This window comes from Amphiura filiformis, chromosome 12 (genome assembly GCF_039555335.1).
Source record: "Amphiura filiformis chromosome 12, Afil_fr2py, whole genome shotgun sequence".
Lineage (NCBI taxonomy): Eukaryota > Metazoa > Echinodermata > Ophiuroidea > Amphilepidida > Amphiuridae > Amphiura > Amphiura filiformis.
Genome location: NC_092639.1, coordinates 24,812,623 through 24,836,290, shown reverse-complemented (window position 1 = coordinate 24,836,290; position 23,668 = coordinate 24,812,623). Strand labels below are relative to the sequence as shown.

Here is a 23,668-nt window from a genome sequence, read left to right as displayed (position 1 = left end):
CGCTTTTTTATTCTAAGTGCTATGAGGATGATTCTTATATCAATTACAGCTTATAACAAGGGCTTACACATTGAAGTTTAGTCACCAATTTTTGGATTTAGCACCTAATTGGGGGCTTTTTTATTCTATGTGCTAGGAGGATGATACTTATATCAATTAAAGCTTTTAACAAGGGCTTCTACATGATGGTCACCAAGTTTTCGTTTGTGAGCAGGGGAAGGGGGCCACGGGCATAGATATTTGTGTTTGCTCAAACACAGCTGTGCCATCTAGTGTTCTTTGATCTTACCTTACTTATTATATGGAATATTGTTATGGGGTAATGCATCTATGACCTAAACGATATAGTATTCAAACTTCAAAAACGGGCTATAAGAATAATATCAAACAGCTCATGAGTCAAACAAATGCATTGTTTGAAAAATATATTACTAGGTATATGTCACAGTGGCTGCACAATAATTCTGCTACACTGTGCATGCAAGCATAACAGTGAATTGAAAAGGGCGCGCTTCAAATTTGGCCAATTTTAGAAAACATCCATGTCGATAAATGAATTTCTTCATATGCTTCATTTATCCAAATTGTTTGAATTTTTAATATATGGTGTGTGAAGCCTTCCCGAGGCTACCATCGGGTCCCCCAAAATTAAAAATTGTTCTGTTTTTATGGATTTTTGAAGATCGCTCATAAATCAGTAAATATAGGCCTATTGAAGTAAAGGAACTACCACCATTTAGCTGAAATACTAATCTTTCTTAGCATGTAAATTATTTCCGTCGACAACGAATGAAGCATTTCCCTAAAACTAGTTGAAGCAAAACATTAATCAATGATATTTTTAGGGAGTAATTTTCCAAACCACAATAGCTCTAAGCCATTGTGTGTGTCCAAGGCCATACTACTTTTGTATACGCGGTACAGTAAAATAGCTGTTCCATTTACCGATTGTCCTCCCATTTTAATCGTGATGACAAAATGTTAATTTAAGGTCTCATTGCAACTGAATTTTTATTTTTACTTTTCGGACTTGGCTTTGAGTAATGGTAACACATACCATGTTTACAGTAAAAATGAAAATTATATTCCAGACACCGTCAAAATGTCAAACTTTTTATTTTTTGTATTGTTTTAAATAATTAACCGCAGTTCATTTATTCAACCTCATAAAGGATCATTCTTAAAAAAATTATGATGAATGAACAGACGTTCATTAAATATTGAAAAAAAAACCCAAAATTACTCATGCCTAATTTGCATAATAATATCATAAATACATAATTAACTGTAATTACCTAATTTGCATAATTAATTACTTTTTGTGTATTTTTTGTTATCAATTGAAAGAACTTTGTATACATATGTGTGCAAAAAAAACCGCACCTTTATATCTTGTACGGTTTTCTATTGGCATCAATTTTGCATATTAATTAGCTGAACTTAGTCATTTTTTGAGAGTTAATTTGTCTGCAGATTGGCCGAAATTGCTAAAATAGTATATTTGGTTAATTTATTATAATTATTCAATGATAGATTTTTAAATTTTGTTTTCTATAACGAAGTCAGGAAAGATAGGCATTTAACATGTGATATTTAAATTAACGCTGTTTTTTCAAGCAAGCGTCCAAATAAACCTTCAAAATCTCGAAATGTGCCGATTTTGTCATTACAGCCATTTGTGGCAGGATTTCATTCCATCTACGAGCATCTTTAAATTGACACTACATCACAATGCATTGACCGATTTCAATTCTGTTTTTTGATTTTGGATGCTTTAATAAAGCTCAATAATGTAGGAACATTAAATAACGTGTTTCTGCTGCGATTATTTTTGAGGTGATATACCTAAATTATTACTCTGAACATTTTTGACAAACATTCTCCCCTCATCACTACCCCTACTCATATAGATAGGCCTACACAAGCAGTCATAATTTGACGATTGATGAACTTGTTTTTCACCAAAAGACTGGAAAAACAATTGCTGTTATCAAGGAGCACAAATTTTAAATGTTAACCAACCAACACATGTAAGATTTAAATATTAACCAAAGGCAGTGAGTAAAGGTTCAAAAAGAAATAAAGATGCATTGGACAGGGGTGAAAACCGTCTGTATCATTGCATCTGTGTAGGGAGCCTCTACTAATCATTGTTCCCCACATAAAATATTTATAAGTATAGGTGTTGTCCATATTCCACATGTTATGGTGTAATAAACTCCTCAACAAAAGTTTGGAAAGTTTTTTGAAGCATCTGTATCTCCAATTATTTGTGACATATTCATATCGTGTTGCATATCACTGGATAGCTACAATACTCCCCTTTACAATGACACCCCATTTGAAACAATAACATTTTTACGGCTGAGTACATGCCTTGTGAATGAAGTGGGGTCTCAAAATGAATTTGCCAAATTGACCATTATTCTGTGCAGCAAGCTGCAATCCCATAACTTCACAATCTGGGACCTAATGCAATCCTCCAAGATGACACCGCTCGCCCCACATAGCCACGGTAGTCAACGACTACCTACAGAATATGGGAGTAGAGCCAAAATGGCCTGCCATCAGGCCAGACCCGGGGGCCAGACCTCAACCCGATTGAACACTTGTGGGACCAGCTTGATCGTGCTGTGCATGCCAAAGAAGCCCATAGGCAACCACATTGAATGACCTGCGACGAATTCTTGTGGAAGAATGGAATTTCATCCCACATTAACGTGTAACCAGGTCGGTGAGCAGCATGAGGAGAAGGTGCCTGACTATTGTGGCTGCCTGTGGTTTTTCCACCCGCTATTGGGGTTATTGGCTAGCTTTGTTTGAGCACAGAATAATGTCAATTTGGCAAATTCATTTTGAGACCCCACTACATTCACAAGGCAGGTACTCAGCCGTGAAAAATGTTATTGTTTCAAATGGGGTGTCATTGTAAAGGGGAGTATTGTAGCTATTCAGTGATATGCAACACGATATGAATATGTCACAAATAATTGGAGATACAGATGCTTGAAAAAACTTTCCAAACTTTTGTTGAGGAGTTTAGATAATTAGTGGTATTGAACCTACAAGTGCTATTATGTGGACAATGTCTTGATATCTGGTTCCAAATTTGATGTTGTTACCAAAAATTTAGATCAAGTATTAAACCATGTTTAAATGTAAACCCTTTTCAAAAAGGGTTTACATTTTTTGTATACAGGAAACTCAAAAATATACTCAATGGCAGATCCAGGACCACACACCCCTGGGTCACGGGTGCTGTAATAATTTATTAAGAATAACGGGCTGCCCTCAAGTCAAACTGGTGAGTTTTTATAATAATAATATAGAAGGCGGTACAAGTCTCGCCTACTTTCGTGACTGCCTGCTTTGGCGATCAATTTTGAACTGTATACTTTCATTCTGGACAAAATCTACTTTTATTGAAAACTTCAAAGAAAATTCACATTGTGTGGCAAATATGATTTTGAATTTCCAAATCATTATCCATACAGGTACAATGTTTTAGGACAGACTTGTCAGTCTAAAATTTTTTTTTTATATCGTTATTATCAGTATTATGCACATATCAAATGCATCCCCGGCCCCTGGGGACCCGGGGATGGCCGGATCGTGGGCCGTGGATTTTGGGCTTAAAAGTTCAAGTCCCGGGTAAACACCTGGCCAGTCCCGGACCCACCCGAGCAAAACTCTCAGCCACTCCCCGGCTCCCCGGGGCGAATATCCAATGCAAACCCCGGGTATTCCTCGGCCCAAGTTCCCGGCCCTGAGCATCGGATATAGGCCTGGATATACATATGGTTTTAATATCATGGGCTCAAAATTCGGTATTCAGGTATGTCTTCACTAAATGGACTGCCGAGCTCTGGACATGCTGGGAGGAATCAAACGCTTCAAATATAGACCAACATGTGTGTTCCATTGCAAATACGTCAGTTACTCACCTTGTTGCGGAACATCTATAAACGATAACGAAATTAGGCTACCTAGATTCCCCTTGTCTTGTCAAGAATGATAATGAGCGCAGTGATATGCAATGTTTTTTAAGATTAATCAGTATGAATAGAGGGTATAAAAGTGTACAGGGGCGAGCCGGTTTTCAGTGCCAAGGCGAACACTTCCTGTTTCCACCGGGACATGCGCTTTCGCCGTTGTTTCGGGATGCCTGACCAGAATGCAATTCACGCATACCAGTGTATTGGCTTGCTAATATGCTAATTATTCACATTTATGCTGAAATTGTTCCTGTTTTCTCACATAGATGGATAAAGGGGACAATATTTGACATTGTATGTAAGTTTGAAGAGAATCCATATCCTAAACCGATAGGGTTACCCCCCTTTAACCCTAAAGGGTGGGTAGAATCTTTTGAATGGATGATTTGGAAATTCAAAATCATATTTGCCACACAATATGTGAATTTTCTTTGAAGATTTCAAAAAGAGCTAGTGGACTTAATTTTGTCCAGTATGAAAGTACACAGTGTTGTAACATAGGCGTAGATCCCGGGGGGTGGGAGCATTTATCCCCCAATATTTTGCCAGGGGGATGGTCCATACAATCATCCACCCCCAATGTTGACGCCTGATAATGGGTTTCTGACCAAATTAACCTCATATTTGCCCATTTTAGCCCGAAAAGTGCAAATTTTCGCGGGCTTCGCGCGCATTTAATCTATTTTTACACCATATTTCATCAGTTTAGCTTCAAAATAGCAAAAAATTTCGCGCGCTTCGCGCATTTATATCATAAACTAATTCTGTCGCCAAAGGGTGCTGGATTGACTATACTTCAAGATTTTTTTCCAACTTCATCCCCCCCAATGTCAAAAAGAAATCTACGCCACTGGGCAAAATGGATAGCAATTATCCATGCATTCTTTAATGCATGGTCAAATATCAGCACTAGCTGGAATTGATTTGAGCTATCCAATAATTGCCTACTCTCTAAATGTAAAAGAGTGAAAATTTCACTCGGAACTTGGAGTGATTTCATTCTCACTCTATTCGAGTGGTTAGTCATTCTTTTAGAGTGAAAAAAAGCTTCTACTCGGTCAATCTAGATTCACTCCTTACAGAGTGATCCAAAATTACCGCTAAATTTCAGAGTGAAATCATAATCACTCTTTGCGGAGTGAATCCACAGTTCGTACAGCCAATCAGAAAGCCGGATTTTCGCACGAAAAAATTGTGATTATTCATTCGGCGAATTAATCGTTGCAGCAATGGCGGTGGAGTTGTCAGTAGTCAGGAATGGGCGAGGCAGTTTGGCGAAGAAATAGCCAATATTTACGTCGGTAAGTATACTTTGAACTATTTTATTTATATGTTGAATCATTGCAGATTGTAATCGACAACCAAAAATCTGATGTTACTGTCTCAAAGGTGATAATTGTACCCATGAAGCTTCTTCATTTGTTGAACACATTGATTCACATTGTCCGTCCGGCATTACGGTGGCACACTCATGGACTGCTATGCATACCTGGTACATGTATTACTTCATAAACCTGTAAATGATTGAGTGTACTTGTGTTATAATTGTAATTTTTTTTTTGCGGTGCGTCAGCCTTTTTATTGTTAGTATGTACCCGATCACATCTCAGAGTCCGATGCGCTAGTCATGCTATACATACCAGTAGCCACAGGATCACATGCAGCAAGGCCAGGCCATACCTAGCTAGGCTTAGGCCATAGGGCCAGGCATGTTATCTCTGACCAGTCTCTAATTTATCATGTTTATATACTGCAGCATGTTATATCTGCATGTGTGATGCCAAAAGTCACAGAGGACTATAGGCCTCTATGTCTGACCAGTCTCCAAAAGGCTTTACTATAGTACAGCATGTCTACCTGCATGTGTGATGCTAGGCCTATAGTCCTACATCACTAAGCTTTTAAGCATGCCAAAATTACCATTTTAATCTTAATTAACATGTAAAAATACTTATTGTGTTGTAATTCCCAAAAAAAAAAAAAATACATGAATGAATGAACATTTTGTGCCTATTTCTGTGATTATTTTTTGTCAGTCTCATTCACTTCTTTATTTCAGAGCTATTAACTCAAAAAGAGTGGTTTTTCCACTCCTCTTTGGAGCTGTATGAGTGACCTCTCCTTTTGGAGTGAAATTCACTCTCCCTAAAGAGTGATTTTATTCACTCTTTTTTTTTCGAGTGAATTTCCTCACTCTTTTTGAAGAGTGAATTTCACTCTAAAAGGAGTGGTCACTCATGCAGCTCCAAGGAGGAGTGGAAAAACCACTCTTTTTGAGCTGTTTTTCACTCTTTCACATTTAGAGAGTATTTTACTAGTATGGATAACTGCTATCCAAGCCTTGGGCCAAACACATGTAGTCTGATGGCAAGCAAAATGGATAGCAATTATCCATGTACATTCCTTGCATGGTCAAACATCAGCACTGGGATGGATAAGAGCTATCCAATATGCCCGCCAATTTTGTCCGGAATGAAAGTATAGTGTTTTAGTCACATTTACAAAAAAAACATGTTCTTTTTGCATGAATGCTTGAAAGGTTTGACATTTTATGTTATACGTAAGAATTTGATTTCCAAATATATTAGGTCACCTTCCTTTAAACAAACAAAACAGAACATTTAATTTTCTCAAGTAAAATGTCACAACTCCAATCTATCAGGGTACCCTACTTCAGACGCATGGCCAAATACAAATAATATGCAAATAAGGTCATTAATAATCATAAATATACAAATTAGTCGAAGATAGAGTCGATTAAATCCAATATAAGCGTGTGAAGTAACAACCAGGGGTGTGTAGATTCAGAATCAGCTGGAAGCCAAAATGGCACCCATGAGCAAATATGGTTATTGAGGTCAAAGGTCACACAAGGGGGTAAACATTTTAGAATGCTTAAATCAAAATATAAAATAGCAGAATTTTTTGGGGGGTCCTAAGGAGTAAACAAATCAATGGTCATATATCTCTAGAATGCCTAATTAATGAGATTATAGCCCTACTATAGGGCCTTTTAAACACACTATATCCTAGAACCGCTAAAACCCACTAACTGCTCCACCCGGAAAAAAAAAAGCTTTTTTTCTGGGGAATAGCAGTCACAGGGTTTAGCAGTTCTCTGGATATAGCCAGGTTTTATGATATAGCATGGTTATCACCACAGTCAAAAGGCCCTTTACTAGTAGGGCTAGGTCAAAATAGGTCAAAGGGTAATTTAAACAAAATTGTACATGGTAAAATTTTCAAAATGCTCCAATTGTAAATTAAAATGGTCTCAATTATATCCATCTTGACAAAATGAAGCACAAAATATATAGTTTATGCTAAATCTCAGTCATCTTATTCTAGAATAATGGGTCCGAGTTCAACAACCCTATTACCTACACAATTATATAACCCCGGGTATATAACCTTGACAGTTCAGAGGTCATAGCAATATAGACTCCGGAGTCCGGAGATATGGCAAACTATATATTTTGCGTTTTATTTTGTCAAGATGGATAATTTGAGACCATTTTCATTGCAATTGGAGCATTTTGACCTGAATAACTCAATTTGCTCAAGGGTGCCATTTTGGCTCCCGAGAGTCCCGACTGATTCTGAATCTACACACTCCTGGTTATCATTACTTAAAAGAAAAAAATTACATTAGTAGGCCAACGCAACTTGCAACTTCACACTTAGGCCTATATGGCAATTTTCCTCGACTAAATAAAGTGACACAAAACTTTACAGCACATCGGGCCACCATAGACTATCATAAAAGTAAGTTTGAACTTGATTGGTTATTGCGTTGAAGCTACAGAATGGAAAAATGAAAATGTAGACAAAATATGCAAATAAGCTCATTAATATTCATAAATATGCAAAAAACATGACACTAAGCTATACAGCATATCAGGCCACCATATCCTATCACCGTGTCAAGTTTGAAGCGTTTAAGGTGCTGAGTGGATTAATGGTTTTGCTTCCACTGGACAAACAAAGAACCGGACAGCTACAAACTAAAAAAGAAAGAAACAAAGAAACAACCATTTGGATGATAACGTTAAGCCCCACATATGGGGGCCAAAAATGGGTTGAAAAATTGAAATGGGGACAAAAATTTGGATTTGCCCTCTCAGCTGTAGGGCCTATACACTGTTGTGGTGCATGATCAGTGGCATGGCTAGCACTTTTTTAGAGGGTGGGCAAAGAGGGGGCAAGGGGGGGAAAGCCAACTTTTAAGGGGGCTTGAAAATAAAAAAGAATAAAAAGGTCTTAAAAATCTTTTAAAAAAGGGCTAACTAGAATTGCACAGTTCGTAATTAAGGTGGCCCCCACAACAAAGGTTGGTAAATATAAAGGATAGGCCTACTATCACAAGACCAAGTTTGAAGTTGATCGGTGATTGCATTTAAGCTGGAGAGTGGATAAATGGAAATGTAGGCAAAATATGCAAATGAACTCATTAATATTCATAAATATGCAAATAAAATGACACAAAACTATTCAGCACATCAGGCCAGTCACATACCAAGTTTGAAGCTGATCGGTGATTGCGTAGGTGTAGGCGAAATATACAAATGAGCTCATTAATATTCATAATGCAAATAACATGACCCAAAAGTATACAGCACATGAGGCCACCATATACTGTCACCGTACCAGGTTTAAAGTTAATCTGTGATTGTGTTTAAGCTGCAGAGTGGATTAATGACAATGTAGGCAAAATATGCTAATGAGCTAATTAATATTCATAAATATGCAAATAATATGACACAAAAGTATACAGCACATGAGGCCACCATACCCTATCACTGTACTAAGTTTGATATAATATTGATGGTTGAGCATGATACCATAACATATCGGATGAGTCATAAAATATCGGACTCGCCAACGGCGCAGTTCGATATTTGTATGACTTAATCCGATATGTTATGGTATCATGCTAAATAAGCCATCCAATATTATCATTATTAGGTTTTCTTAACTCCTAATAACCCTGAAAACATAATAATGAAGTTGATCGGTGATTGCGTTTGAGCTGCAGAGTGGATTAACAGAAATGTAGGAAAAATATGCAAATGAGCTCATTAATATGCATAAATATGCAAATAATGTGACACAAAACCATACAGCACATGAGGCCACCATACCCTATGACTGTACCAAGTTTGATATCAAATAGGACGGATTGAGTGTGATACCTGAATTTATCAGGCGAGCTTGAGTTTTCAAATATATTTGGAAACTCTAGCGAGATCGATAAATTCAGGTATCATGCGAAAGTATCTGTCCAATTTTATCATTATGTCTTCAGAATCTTTTTTAGGTCAAAAACATGATTTTTAGTAAAAAACATGATTTTTGGTCAAAACATGATTTTGCTTAAAAATGTAATTTCTTTTCAGAAATGTGTTTGGTCAAATGGGTGATTTTTGGTCAAAAATGTGATTTTGGGTCAAAATAAGATTTTTGGTCAAAAATGTGTTTTTTGGTCATGGCATGGCAAACAAGAATTTGTCTTTAAAAAGACAAAGTTCACGGAACAGGTGTATAGTACTTTGAGCTACTTTGGTCTAACTTTCAATATTCATATAACCTACTCTACACTGATTTGACAATAAATAAGTAATTTGAGGTATAAATGATACTTGCATCTTGACTCTGGAAAATAATTTTCAGAAAACCTCAGTTTGCATTTAGGTTTTAACGCGGCTGTGTACTCAAGACGTTGTTTCTTTCGCAAAATTGAGCTTTTTTGATATTTGTTACTTTGTTATGTTTTTTATAAATACAAGGAAAGAAAATCCAGATTTATAAACTCCAACTGCGCTTTTTTATGGATTTTATTTGACTATTTCATTCGTGTTTGCAATTTTAAAAGAGAGAAAATCTTTGTTGTATCAGCGGGTGACACGCTGCAAGAACAACGCATCGCGCCATGTATCGCGCAATTTGTTAACGCACAGATACGCTTACGATACGCGACGCTTATCTGCATGCGTGGCGCATCCTTTGGAAACACTAATTTCAAGTGGTCAAATGGCTCCGTTTTAGCTGATTAATGTGGGGTTTTTCAAGTTCTTTTCCTCGATTTGAATATCAAGTTATGAATGGATTTCGCTCAAACTTCTCAACGGGCTGTGGATTTACCCGATGTTCACATAATATAAGGTAGAAAAACGAAAACTGCCGCATTCCCCTGTGAGATTCGATGAAAGGGCAAAATGTGACCACTTTAAACTTTAACGGCCATTATTTCAATGTTCATTTTCTCTGTAAAATGACGATTTAGGTACACGATAACTCAATAAATACAGCATCTATAGGTAAGCAAATATGATCATCGTAAAAAGCATGATCGACTCAAGAAACGGTTTTCTCATTTTTTATATTTTGGTCTATTTCCGATTTTAGGCATCATTTTGTGCAAATAGGCGTTTGTGAATTTTAAAAAGTTCAATTTGATGCCTTATATGGTCAATATCTCAAAAACTAAGGCCAATATCAAAAAAATAAAAAAACGTTTTTGGAATGGAGCCTTAAGATTGAGCTAAAAACAAAATAAAATATTTTGGAAAGAGTGTTTTTTGTTATGATGTACCTAACAAATATTGCCAAAAACTCACTTTTTGTGATTTTCTTCATAATTGTTGTTTTTACCCCAAATCTGTATTTATATTAAGATTTATTGATGTCTTGCCTTTATAAAAATGTATACTTTTATATGTCTTGCGCGAATAATTACAAAGTTATTGCACTTTTACTACATGCATGTATGAGAGTACACAGCCACCTTAAGCTACCTGCAGGAAACAAATTTGGCTATTATACAAAGAAAATTACAGGAAAATGTCTACTGTATCAGCCCATCATGCATCAGAATCAGATGCTATTTCCCGTTGGATGCCCCATTCCTTTTTAAAAGAAGTTTTATTTGGAAACAAATCGCCTAATGTGTTTCAGGAACACTGCATGTCAAATTATTTTGTTGAATAGTTTTCTATACAGATGCTAGATGCCTTATCACCAAAGTAAATAAAAATTCCTTTAAAAAAGGAATGGGCGCCCAACTGTTTGGATACTTTTTTTTTCTCTTTAAAACAATAATGTAATATTAGCATAGAAAGAAGTCCATTAATTTTGTATTTTAAACAAAGAATAAACGCACAACATTTTATCCCAAACATATCAGAAAACAATAATAAAATAAAATCCAAGCAAATTGTGGTTTTATTTCTAAGCTGGGCATACTTTTAAGCAAAACAGTTGCGAAGTAAATCTAGCAAGACCGAAATTAGACGCTCTTTGCAAAGTCAAGCCAAACAAGAGAAATGTGTCTGATTGGGGAAGGTGTTCTGACAATCCAAATATAAACTTAGTCCACCTCAAATGACCTGTAACAATTTGTGATTGACATTACTTAATTCACCTCGGATGACTTTGATCTGACATTCAACTTTTTCGTTCTTACACCAATCATCCATAACAATTTAACTCTTACAACTTCCTGTCAACTCTCTAATTTAAAACTCTAAATTTCTGTCTGTTTGCCTTTTCTGTCTACAGTTTGTTACAATTATTATGATAAGCAAACATTGCTGGGTAGATAACAGGATTTAGTTATTTACTTAATCCAATCATGGAGGTAGTATAGCTACAACCTTGGCGAAAAAATGTTGCCACACCTGAGCGTTAATTGGCCAACATCCTTCCCCGCTCCCCTATTGCAATGTTGATTTGGACAAAATCGTCATCATTTCTACATTACAGTCTCCCCATCATTGGAAAATGGGGGGTGGGGTGGTGGGGAAGGGGCAAGTGTAATCTGAATGTGCATTTGCAACTATTATACAAAATAGTACGGAACTATCCCATATTTAGCTTCGATTATGCGTTTTTAACACCAGAACGTGCTGGTATGGCCCTGGTGTGGCAAACTAATTTCCGCCAGAGTTGTAGTAGGCTTACTACCTCCATGATCCAATCATGGCAATAACGTCAATTTTGGTCTTCAGTGTTTTAAAATACAACAATGTAGAACATGTATAATTAATATGCCGTGTTGTTTGCATACAGTTTTCCGCCAATTGTGCCACCATATTGCAACTTTGGCAATAACCGCTATATAGATTCTATGGTAATTAGCAAACAAAAGCCATCAGTAGAGTCCTCGTTAATTGATTTTATCACTATGGACCACAATAGTCTCATCCCAATGGCATAGTCCAATAACCACAATTACATAATCATAGTGCAAAATTTGACCTCAAGTTGCAGAGTATGAGTTTGTGTACCCAAATTTTCAAAGGATGAAAGTAGGCCTACAAATGTATTAGGGCTTAAGAACTGTTCCCATGATAGATGAGCATGTTGTGGATCCTAGTGTATGGTCAAATGTCACCGCTTCTATCGGGTTTCTAAGGCACACGGTAAACTGGTTGAACCCATACAAAGGTCAGGATTTATTTGGTGTTTTTATAAATCCTAATTTTGTATTTTAAACAAAGAATATACGCTCACCATTTTATCCTGTGCATATCAGAAAACAATAATATAATAAAATCCAAGCAAATTGTGGTTTTATTTCTGAGCTGGGCATAATTTTAGCAAAACAACTGCGAAGTCAATCTAGCAAGAGTGAAATTAGAAGCTTTTCACAAAGAATCACAAAGTCATGCCTATATTTTGGCGCCTCCGTAGAGGGCGCCAACAAATTACAATACATTGTGGTCTTGCTAGATTTTGTCACGGATATTTGGGTCATATCCCAGCTTTATGAACACCAATTTAATTAGTTTGAAAAAGATAATATACATTGGATATGTTTATACACACATTGCTTGGTTATTCCAAGAGTCAATAAACATTCAATTAACTATCTAGAGAATGGACTTAATTTTGTGCAGTGTAGTTATTTTCTGTCAAAGTAAATCGCCTATGAATAGGTTTCTACACAGATATAGCTAATCACTAAGTAAATAAAGTATAGCTAATTATACTGACCAATCAGTTATGTATATTTAAATATCAGCATGTGAAGACTGTAAGCCAATTGCAAACATGTTTAATAAAAAGGCTAAAAAATTCCTACACTGAGCGGTCTCTCTCAGGATTAAATGTGCTAAATAGTAATTGACATGGGTACATTTAGCAGGATTAGATAAAGGCACACAAACGAGATATATGCAAATGAGATATTAGGAATTATTTCCTAGCCTCTTAACCACACAGTTGATGGGTTACAATAGCTAGATTCGAGACACAGGTTATGTAAGGGACCGCTCACAAACACTTGTAAGGGGGGGGCTGATGCAAAAAGGGGGGCCCTGAAAATTTTTGACCCTCCTAAGGGGGGCCCTGAAAAAAATGGCCACTGGGAAAATTGAGTTTATATGCTTTTCTATGGGGTTGACCGATAATTTTCATGTCAAAAAGGGGGGCCCTGACATTTTCGAGGTCTGTAAAGGGGGGGCCCCGAAAAATTTTCGCGATAAAATTTGCTTGCATCAGGCCTCCCCTTACAAGTGTTTGTGAACGGTCCCTAAGGGATAAACTGTGCATATGAGATGTGGGTGCAAGTGGTACTAACGTTCACTGGCGTGAACAAAAATCACACCAAAATAGACATACATGGTGACTTTTGCATGAAGTATATGAACTGTGCACTCTATGAAGAGGTTACAGACCGATACACAAATTTATCGGACAGCTAAGTTATGCACAATGGTATAGGATGCAAGATTCTGAAGACATAATAATGAAGTTGATCGGCCATTGGGTTGGAGCGCCAGAGCCCGGCTGCAGAGTGGATTAATGAATTTGCTTCCGCCCGGACAGCCAAACAAATAAACAAACAACGAAACAAACAACCATCTGGATGATTAACATAAGCCCCACATATATGTGGGGGCCAAAAATCTTACATAGCCTATCTGGGTGGCCAGCATCCCACAGGAGGGGGGGGGGGCAAAAGAGGGGGAAACAAAGCCTTTGCATCAGGGGCTGAGATTGGAATTCCAGTTTCCTTTCTCACGAAGTAAGGGCTAAGAGTAAAATTGTACAATTGTGTTTGACCCTTCTATCCTTTCTCCTATTCACTAGCTATTTTCTTCCATTTCTTGCTTTGTTTATCAAAGCTATCTAGGCCAGCATGCATATATTAGCCTACACTCACTGGCTATCCAGACTTGTGCATTTGTATGAGCTTGGAACGGTCCATGGTTTCCCCTCAGGGGGGTCACTCCCATTGTGGCCTGTACACCATCCGCGATAATCAACTTTTGAAAAGCACCCTAAACAAGGATTTAACCCTTGGCTAAAACGACACCCTAAACAGGGATTTCATCCCTAACATCAAATTTCATACCCTAAATTTCATTTCCGCGTATTTAGAAATTGCAATTTTGCTACCCTTTTTTCCAATTGTTCATGTTTTTGACACCCTAAACGCGATACGCGCGTATCGTGCCTACCCACGAAAAACGACCCTTTTTACGCGTTTTCATTATCGCGGATGGTGTACAGGCCACAATGGGAGTGACCCCCCGGGGGTTTTCCATGGATTAGCATGTGTTCCTCATGGACCAACCTGGGTAAACAAACAAATACTTTGCCCCCCCCACCCCTTTGCTACGCCACTGTGCCATGATGTTGTTAGGATTTACTGGATTTACTAAACTTTACTACTAGAGAAATTACTTACATGTTTTATAAAATTGTAGCCCGTAGAGGTACACCTCCGTCGCTACGATTTCCACTAGAAGTCCATGTACATGTAGGCGGCCTACTAGCCATGATGTTTTGTATATCCACTACATATTAAAGCAGTTGTTTGGCTGCGAGTTTAGTGTGTAGTTAAATTCCGGCGTAGGCTTATATGCATCATAAATTAGAGTTAGATAGCACAAGCCCACCAATAATTGAATTTAAACAAAAGTAGTTGTATTTTGTGAAGTCATACCAGCCTGATGATAGTACGTAGACGACAGGACCTAGGCCTACTGATATGTAGCATCATCATTGAGAAATATCGCTCTCATCTCAGTTTCAGCCCTGGTTGCTCCTGCTGTTCCTTCCAAGCACAGACCTGTTCCAAGTTGCTTCCTATCCGGGCTTCCTGCCTACGTGCCTATACCTCAATGAAGTTGAGCACCATAGACTAGCTAGTAGGCCTACTGACCTGATGACCATGACCGAGGCCCGTCTGCGCAGTTATAAGCTACAGTGTAGTCTCGCGGCCTGTTTATACTTGTTTTACCGGAAAAGATAAATCGTGATAATTATTAGCTCGGGGAATTCCCTATTATGTTGTAACAGTAAACACGCAACAGTACGTGGTAATCGCTGATTTCCAACCGCCGGACCGACTTCATGAATAATTAACCTGATGACGTACATAACAGGTTTTCGAGTACATTCGACATCAATATCATTACCTGTGTCCAAATTATATAGTGAGGTGCTCAGTGCAGTGTATCAATATAGTATATTGCAATCATGCCGAAACTCTTTTGCATTGCATCTCGTGAAATGATGGTAAACTCTTATCCTAGACCTACATTTATTTATTTATTTATTTGTTTGTTTGTTTATTATGTATATCAATACATTAATCAGTGTTTATTTTTTAATTATCTTTTATTTATTTATTTATTTATTTATTTATTTATTTATTTATTTATTTATTTATTTATTTATTTATTTTATTTATTTATTTATTTATTTATTTATTTATTTATTTATTTATTTATTTATTTATTTATTTATTTATTTATTTATTTATTTATTTATTTTTATTTATTTATTTAAGTTATAGGATCTTATCCTACATTTATTTATTTATTTAGTTATTTATTTAAACTATTATATTTTTGTTTAATCGCCTATCACATCTCGAACTATATGAATCAATCAAGCAAGCAAGCGAGCAATTGTATTGAATAATTCAATTAATTAATTAATCGATCAATCAATTATAAAATCACATCTGTCAAACAAGCAAACATATTGCAAGACGACTATATACTCACTCACTCACCCCTCTCATCACTCACTCCCTGACTCCCTCCCTCACTCTTATTATACTCATTCACTCACACCTCTTATATTCACCCTCTAACTTACTCACCCCCGACTCATCACTCACTCACGCAACTCTTCCCGGGCACCTCTTACTCACCCCTCTAAACATCACTCACTCATCACTCATCCCTCAAAGTTACCCCGTCATCACTCACTCACTCATTCGCTCATCCCTCCCTCCCCTTCTCCCTCCCTCCCTCCCTCACTCACTCACTCCCCACTCACTCACTCACTCACTCATTCACTCATTCACATACTCACTCACTCACATACCGGTACTCACCCCACCCTCACATACTCACCCCCTCACATACTCACCCCCACACCCACCCCCTCACTCACTAATTCATTTACTCACTCACACACACACCCCGGGGTGGTGCAATAATTATGTGTACCCCGGGGTGGTGAATTATAGTGGTGGGGGGCAAGATTTTTGGCAGGCCAAAAGGGGTGGGGCAAGCATTTTTGGCAGGTCGAAAGGGGGGGTCAAGCGATTTTGGCAGGTCGAAAGGGGGGGCAAGCAATTTTTGGCACAGTTATTTTGGGTACCGTTTCTATATTACGCCCTAAAAAGGTGTAGGAAAACGTTAGGAACATGTATGATATGCAAAATTTCCTGATCGCTGCGCTCGCACTATATGATAAGACAATTAAGGTTTTAAATTCAGGTTCCCAAAAATCTTGCATGTGTAAGGGGGGGCAAAGATTTTTGGCCCATCAAAAGGGGGGGCAATGGTTTTTTGGCACGTCAAAGGGGGGGCCAAGCGATTTTTGGCAGACCAATTACCCTGGGGGTACACATAATTATTGCACCACCCCTCACTCACTCACTCACTAACTCACTCACTCACTCACTCACCACTTTGCACTCACTCACATCATCCTCACTCACATACTCACTCACTCACTCACTCACTCACTCATTTACTCACTCACTCCCTCACCCCACACACCCCATCCCCCCTCACTCACTCACTCACTCACTCACTTTGCACTCACTCACTCACATACTCATTCACTCACTCATTCATTCACTCACTCACTCATTTACTCACTCACTCACTCACTCACTCACTTTGCACTCACTCACTCACTCACTCACTCACTCACTCCCTCTCTCACACTCACCCCCCTCACCCCCCCCCCCCCACACACACACACACCCACTCACTGACTGACTGACTGACTCACTTACTTATTTACTCACTCACTCACACACTCATTCACTCACTCACTTACTCATTCACTTACTTCATTCACTCATTCCTCCCATCACTCACTTCTCACTCATCCACTCACTCACCCCTCACACACTCATCCCTCACTCACTCACCTCTTATTCACCTACCCCTCTTACTCTCTTACTCACTAGCACTCACTGGCTCATTCCTTATGACTCACAAACTTATTCACAAGTTCACACTTGATGCACTCGATCAGTCACTCATCACTCACTCATCAACTCACCACTCTCACTCACTTACACAATCAAGCAATTAAACAATCAAGCAATTAAATCATCAACAAATAAAGAAAATCAATCAATCAATTAACGAACCAATCAATAAAGCAATCAATCGACTAATCAATTCAATCAAATCCTCCATAACTTACATGATCAAGATAAATTACTCGCTCACCCATTTGCTAACCCACCTATTCAATCAAAATTTTAATCATTCAATTATTAATACTCACTTGCTTACTGATCACTGATGTATACCTCATTTATTCACTCGGTCATGTCAAGCAACCAATCACTAATCAAGTAAATACTTTAGAACTCATTCAATCGATCACTCACTCAGCATCAACATATCAATCAACATAGGCCTATCAACATGTCAATAATTTTATCAACCAATCTTCAGCTAATCAAACCATCCAATCATTCAATTCTCAGCAGCATACCTCATCAGCATCAGCATACTTCATTTACTCACTCAATCACTCACTCATGCACTTCCCCACTCCCCCCCTTCACTCACTCACACCCCCTTATACTCACTCATTAGCTCTCATTCACCTACATCTCGCTCACTCATTCAATTCCCGTCTTACTCAATCACTCATTTCATACAATCTTTCTTCAAATCAATTCCCACACAATATATTAGTGATCGATTTAGTGAGTTAGTCAAATGATCAAGTACTTGAGATAAGAGGGGTGACTAACGGAGATGAATAAGTAATGAGTGTGTGAATGAATGAGTGAGTGAATGAATGAGTAAATGAGTAAATGATTATTTGATTATCAAAATTTGTTGATTGATATGTTGATTAAAGATTGATTGTGGATCAATCGATTTATTGTTGATTGATTTAGTGATTTATCGATTGCGTTGATTGATTGCTCGAGTTATGGTGTTATAGAGCCTCCTTGATTAATTAAGTGATTATTGATTAAGTTGGGTGAGTGATGAGTGTGTGAGCGATTGATGAAGTGATGATTGATTGATTGATTGATTGATTGATTGATTATTGATATATTGGTTGGTCGCGTTTGATCGTGTTAGCGTTTGATCACTCGCTTGCTTGATTGTTTATTGCTTGCTTGCTTGATTATTTATTTATTTATTTATTTATTTATTTATTTATTTATTTATTTATTTATTTATTTATTAAGATGCGCGATGAACAAATAAATAATAGATCAAATAAATAAACAAGCAAATGTATAATCAAAAGTAAACCAATAAATAAAATTAACGCAATGCGCATGTGTACCCTGAAATAAATAAATAAATAAATAAATAGATAAATAAATATGCAAGCAAGCAGCAGTTATCAATTAATTTATTAAATAACAGCGATTTACACCACTCCGAAGTAACTATAAACAAATAAAAACCTTATAAACACAAATAAAAACCTTATAAACACAAATAAAAACCTTATAAACAAACAAATAAACAATATATTAACAAAAAATAAACAAAATGAACAAACAAACTTATAAATATATACATAAACAAGCAAATAATCAACAAAATATTAACAAAAAATAACTAACAAATAAACAAACTTATAAAAATAAACAGATAAACAAAATAATTATCATAAAATAACAAATAAATAAATAAACGTATAAACAAACAAATTAACAATATAATTAACAAAAGTAAATAAACAAACAAACAAATTAACAATAAACTTATAAACAAACAAATAAAAAAAACTTATAAACAAATAAATAAACAAACAAACTTATAAACAAACAAAATACAAGCAAATAAACACAAAATACAAGCAAATAAACAAAGTTATTAACAAAACAAACAAACATGCAAACAAACAAATAAATTAACAAACTTATAAACAAACAAATAAACAATATGATCTATACTAATAAAATAATGAGCTCTGTCTGTCTGTCTGTCTATCCGGCTATGCGTTTCGCCGCGCTTTGACGCATCGTTCCGATATTTCGGATATAGATAGGTATCGGGCATTCCATGTTTATGGGCTACTTTTAAAGGTCATCGGAGGTCAAGGTCAAAGGTCAAATTTTCAACTTTGTCCGATCGGGCCCAAATTTGGTGGATGGAATCCTTGATACAAGGGGAATATAATGCGCGGAATAAAATCGAGGTCAATCGAGGTCAAAGGTCATTACGGAGGGGTCAAATTTCAAACTTTGTCTGATCGGGCTCAAACTTGGTGGGTGGAATCCTTGGTGCGAGGGGAATATATGCCCGAAATAAAATCGAGGTCAACCGAGGTCAAAGGTCATTACGGAGGGGTCAAATTTCAAACTTTGTCCGATCGGGCTCAAACTTGGTGGGTGGAATCCTTGGTGCGAGGGGAATATATGCGCGAAATAAAATCGAGGTCAACCGAGGTCAAAGGTCATTACGGAGGGGTCAAATTTCAAACTTTGTCCGATCGGGCTCAAACTTGGTGGGTGGAATCCTTGGTGCGAGGGGAATATATGCCCGAAATAACATTGAGGTCAACCGAGGTCAAAGGTCATTACGGAGGGGTCAAATTTCAAACTTTGTCCGATCGGGCTCAAACTTGGTGGGTGGAATCCTTGGTGCGAGGGGAATATATGCCCGAATGAAATCCCACCAGAAAACCCCAAATTACAGAGTGGTCATATTACAACACAGTTTTACACAGTGAGAGCTGATTTGGCACAAAAGTTTTTTCATTGGACATAATGTAATATTCATTAAAACATATCACTAAGATAAGATACAAAAATACAGATTGCTTGGATCAGCATTCTCTTCTGAGCATCAACATGAGATCATCAATCAAGTTAGAAGACAAATATTGCTGCTGATTGTGACATAGGTCTATTGAACCAAGAAATACAAATTGCCTGGATCAGCATTCTCTTCTGAGCATCAACATGAGATCATCGATCAAGTTAGAAGAGAAATATTGCTGCTGATTGTGACATAGGTCTATTGAACCAAGAAATACAAATTGCTTGGATCAGCATTCTCTTCTGAGCATCAACATGAGATCATCGATCAAGTTAGAAGAGAAAGATTGCTGCTGATTGTGACATAGGTCTATTGAAAGCCGACATTTCGGATATGGATAGGTAACGGGAAAAGCATGTTGACCGGGTGGTTTTCGAAGGGCCCCCTTGAGGTCAAAGGTCATCTAGGGGGGAAAATACCCCAACTGGATAGCAAAAGCAACAGCAAGTGGATACAAATATGTGTACTGGGCAGCTCTGGACATGTTTCATCCAGCCCATCCAGCCTTTGGCTATCTGCCCAATTTGAAATGCACTATAATGTCTACCCAGAATGCATTGCTGCAACATAATAAGCGGTCTCTCTCTATCTGTCTGTCCGGCTATGCGTTTCGCAGCGGTTCGACGCATCGCGCTCAAATTTCAGATATAGATAGGTATTGGAAAAAGCATGATGGCCATGTGGTTTTGAAGGTCATCGGAGGTCAAGGTCAAAGGTCAAAATTTCAAACTTTGTCCGATCGGGCCCAAACTTGGTGGGTGGGATCCTTGATAGGAGGGGAATATAATGCGCGAAATAAAATCGAGGACAACCAAGGTCAAAGGTCATTACGGAGGGGTCAAACTTCAAACTTTGTCCGATCGGGCTCAAACTTGGTGGGTCGAAACCTTCGTATGAGGGGAGCATGAAAAACATTATATGGAGGCCATCCGAGGTCAAAGGTCAAAGGTCATGAATTTCAAACTTTGTCCTATCAGGCTTGGTGGGTGCAATCCTTGATACGAGGGGAATATATGCGCAAAACAAAATTGAGGTCAACAGAGGTCAAAGGTCATGTAGGGGCTAAATTTAAACTTTGCCCTATTGGGCTTAAACTTGATAGGTGGAATTCTTCGTATGACTGAGGGGAGCATGAAAAAAATTGCACCAAGGTCATCCGAGTTCAAAGGTCATCTGGGGTCAAACAGTATCGCTATCATGCCAGTGCTCTCACAGCATCTGGGCTCTCACAGCCGCAGGTGCACTATTAACTAAAAATTAACAAATAAATAAACAATTAACAAACTTTAAAAAAATAAAAAAATAATCAAAATAATTAACATAAAATAACAAACAAATAGACAAACTTATAAACAAATAAATAAACAGTATAATTGACAAAAAGATAAAAAACAAAATTATAACAAACAAATAACAAACTTATAAACAAACAAATAAACAAACAAATTACAGACAAATAAACAAAGCCATAAGCAAACAAACAAATAAATTAACACATTTATAAAAAATAAACAAATAAACAAAATAATTAACATTAAACAACAAATAAATAAACAAACTTATAAACAAACAAATTAACAATATAATTAACAAAAATAAATAAACAAACAAACAAATTAACAATACACTTATAAACAAACAAATAAAAAAAACTTATAAACAAACAAAATACAAGCAAATAAACAAAGTCATTAACAAAACAAACATGCAAACAAACAAATAAATTAACAAACTTATAAACAAACAAATAAACAATATGATTAACTAAAAATTTACAAATAAATAAACAATTAACAAACTATAAGAAAATAAACAAATAATCAAAATAATTACATAAAATAACAAACAAATAAACAAACGTATAAACAAACAAATAAACAATATAATTAACACAAATAAATAATCAAATAAATAAGCAACTTAACAATAAACTTAACAAACAAACAAACTTTTAAACAAATAAATAAACAAGCAAACAAATAAAGAAAGTCATTAACAAAACATAAACAAACAAGCAAACAAACAAATAAATTAACAAACTTATAAACACACAAATAAACAAATAAATAAACATATTAACAAACTCATAAACAAACTAATTAACAAACAAACAAAATAATTAATATTTAAACAAACTTATAAAAAATAAACAAACAAGTAAACAAAACAATTAACAAAAAAGTAACAAACAAACAAATGAAAATCAAAAAGTAACAAACAAACAAATACAAATTAAACAAACAAATAAACAAACCAAATATAAACAAATAAGTAAAATTAACAAACAAATAAACAATCAAATCAACAAAACAATTAACAAACAAATACTAGTAAATAAACTAAAACCGTGCACTGGTCTCCGGATCTCTGCACAGAATACCTAGAACGCTAGTATATACGTCATTTAATTAATTATTCATATGTCGGCCCGGCTGTTGGAAATCAGCGATTACAGTCTTGGTAGCGCACTCGCTAAAAATGAGTGACGGGGATGCGGCCACATTGACCCCCACTTTTCAACTCCCTCTCTCCCAATGACCCCCTTTTCAGGGCACTAGCCAGTCTAGTCGGGCGTGTAACTCTAAAAAGTTACACGCCCGACAAAATGTTACAAGCCGAATTTTTGGAGGAAATAATGTTACAATAAATGCGAAAAAGAAGACGATTAGTAGGCATAGCACACAACACACAGTAAAACCTGCCAACCTTGCAATCATGCACAAAAACAGATTTTCACTTGATTCAAGTCAATGTTTCAACAATAATTGTGAGAAAACGAAAGTAGCTATAAACATAATCATTTCAACATTATTTAGCTTGATATGTCCTTGATATTACCTTTAAATATTATTATTGTAATTACTCCAGAAGTATTTAAAAAAAATTATTACCGCACCCATGTTTTCATGCACGGCACAAATGCTCACTTCAATGGCCGTAATCAACCAGCCTTCACAGAGTCCACTCAGTTTTGCAAAAAACCCTCTTTAAAATGGACTTTCCTGGTGTGTTACACTCAACGAGGTAGAAAGGATAGAGCGCCCTGCTCGCCGAATCTGTGAAGCCGGTTTGGGAGCTTATGACGTCTAACGTGACGTCATACTCAAGGTCGTCTGTGTGTACTGCGCGCGAAGTACCGCGGAAGTCAAATTGTCAATATTTACACTAGTCTCCACAGCAGCCAGTTTGGTTCCGCTCCCTCCACACAAACAGTCTGCCAATGGTCATGAACTGGTCCTTTTTGATTCGCTAACGATTTTCTGCCGACGTCATCCAGCTTGACGTCAAACAAAGCTTTCAATTGGTCGATCGGCTAGACGGCTACTTTATTATTCATGAGCAAGTTTGACCCGCCATCTCGCCAGCTAGACTGAGGTCAATCAA

The 23,668-nt window shown here is 36.8% G+C and overlaps 1 protein-coding gene across 1 annotated transcript in view; it reads right to left on the bottom strand.

Annotated features, from left to right (window-relative positions):
* Window positions 1–15,233, bottom strand: part of LOC140166722 (E3 ubiquitin-protein ligase rnf213-alpha-like) — a 136,651-nt gene extending 121,418 nt beyond the window's left edge. The window contains exon 1 of the mRNA XM_072190220.1: window positions 14,689–15,233. The gene's annotated coding sequence lies outside the window, so the exon portion shown is untranslated. The remainder of the gene's footprint in view (window positions 1–14,688) is intronic.
* Between the last annotated feature and the right edge of the window lie 8,435 nt (window positions 15,234–23,668).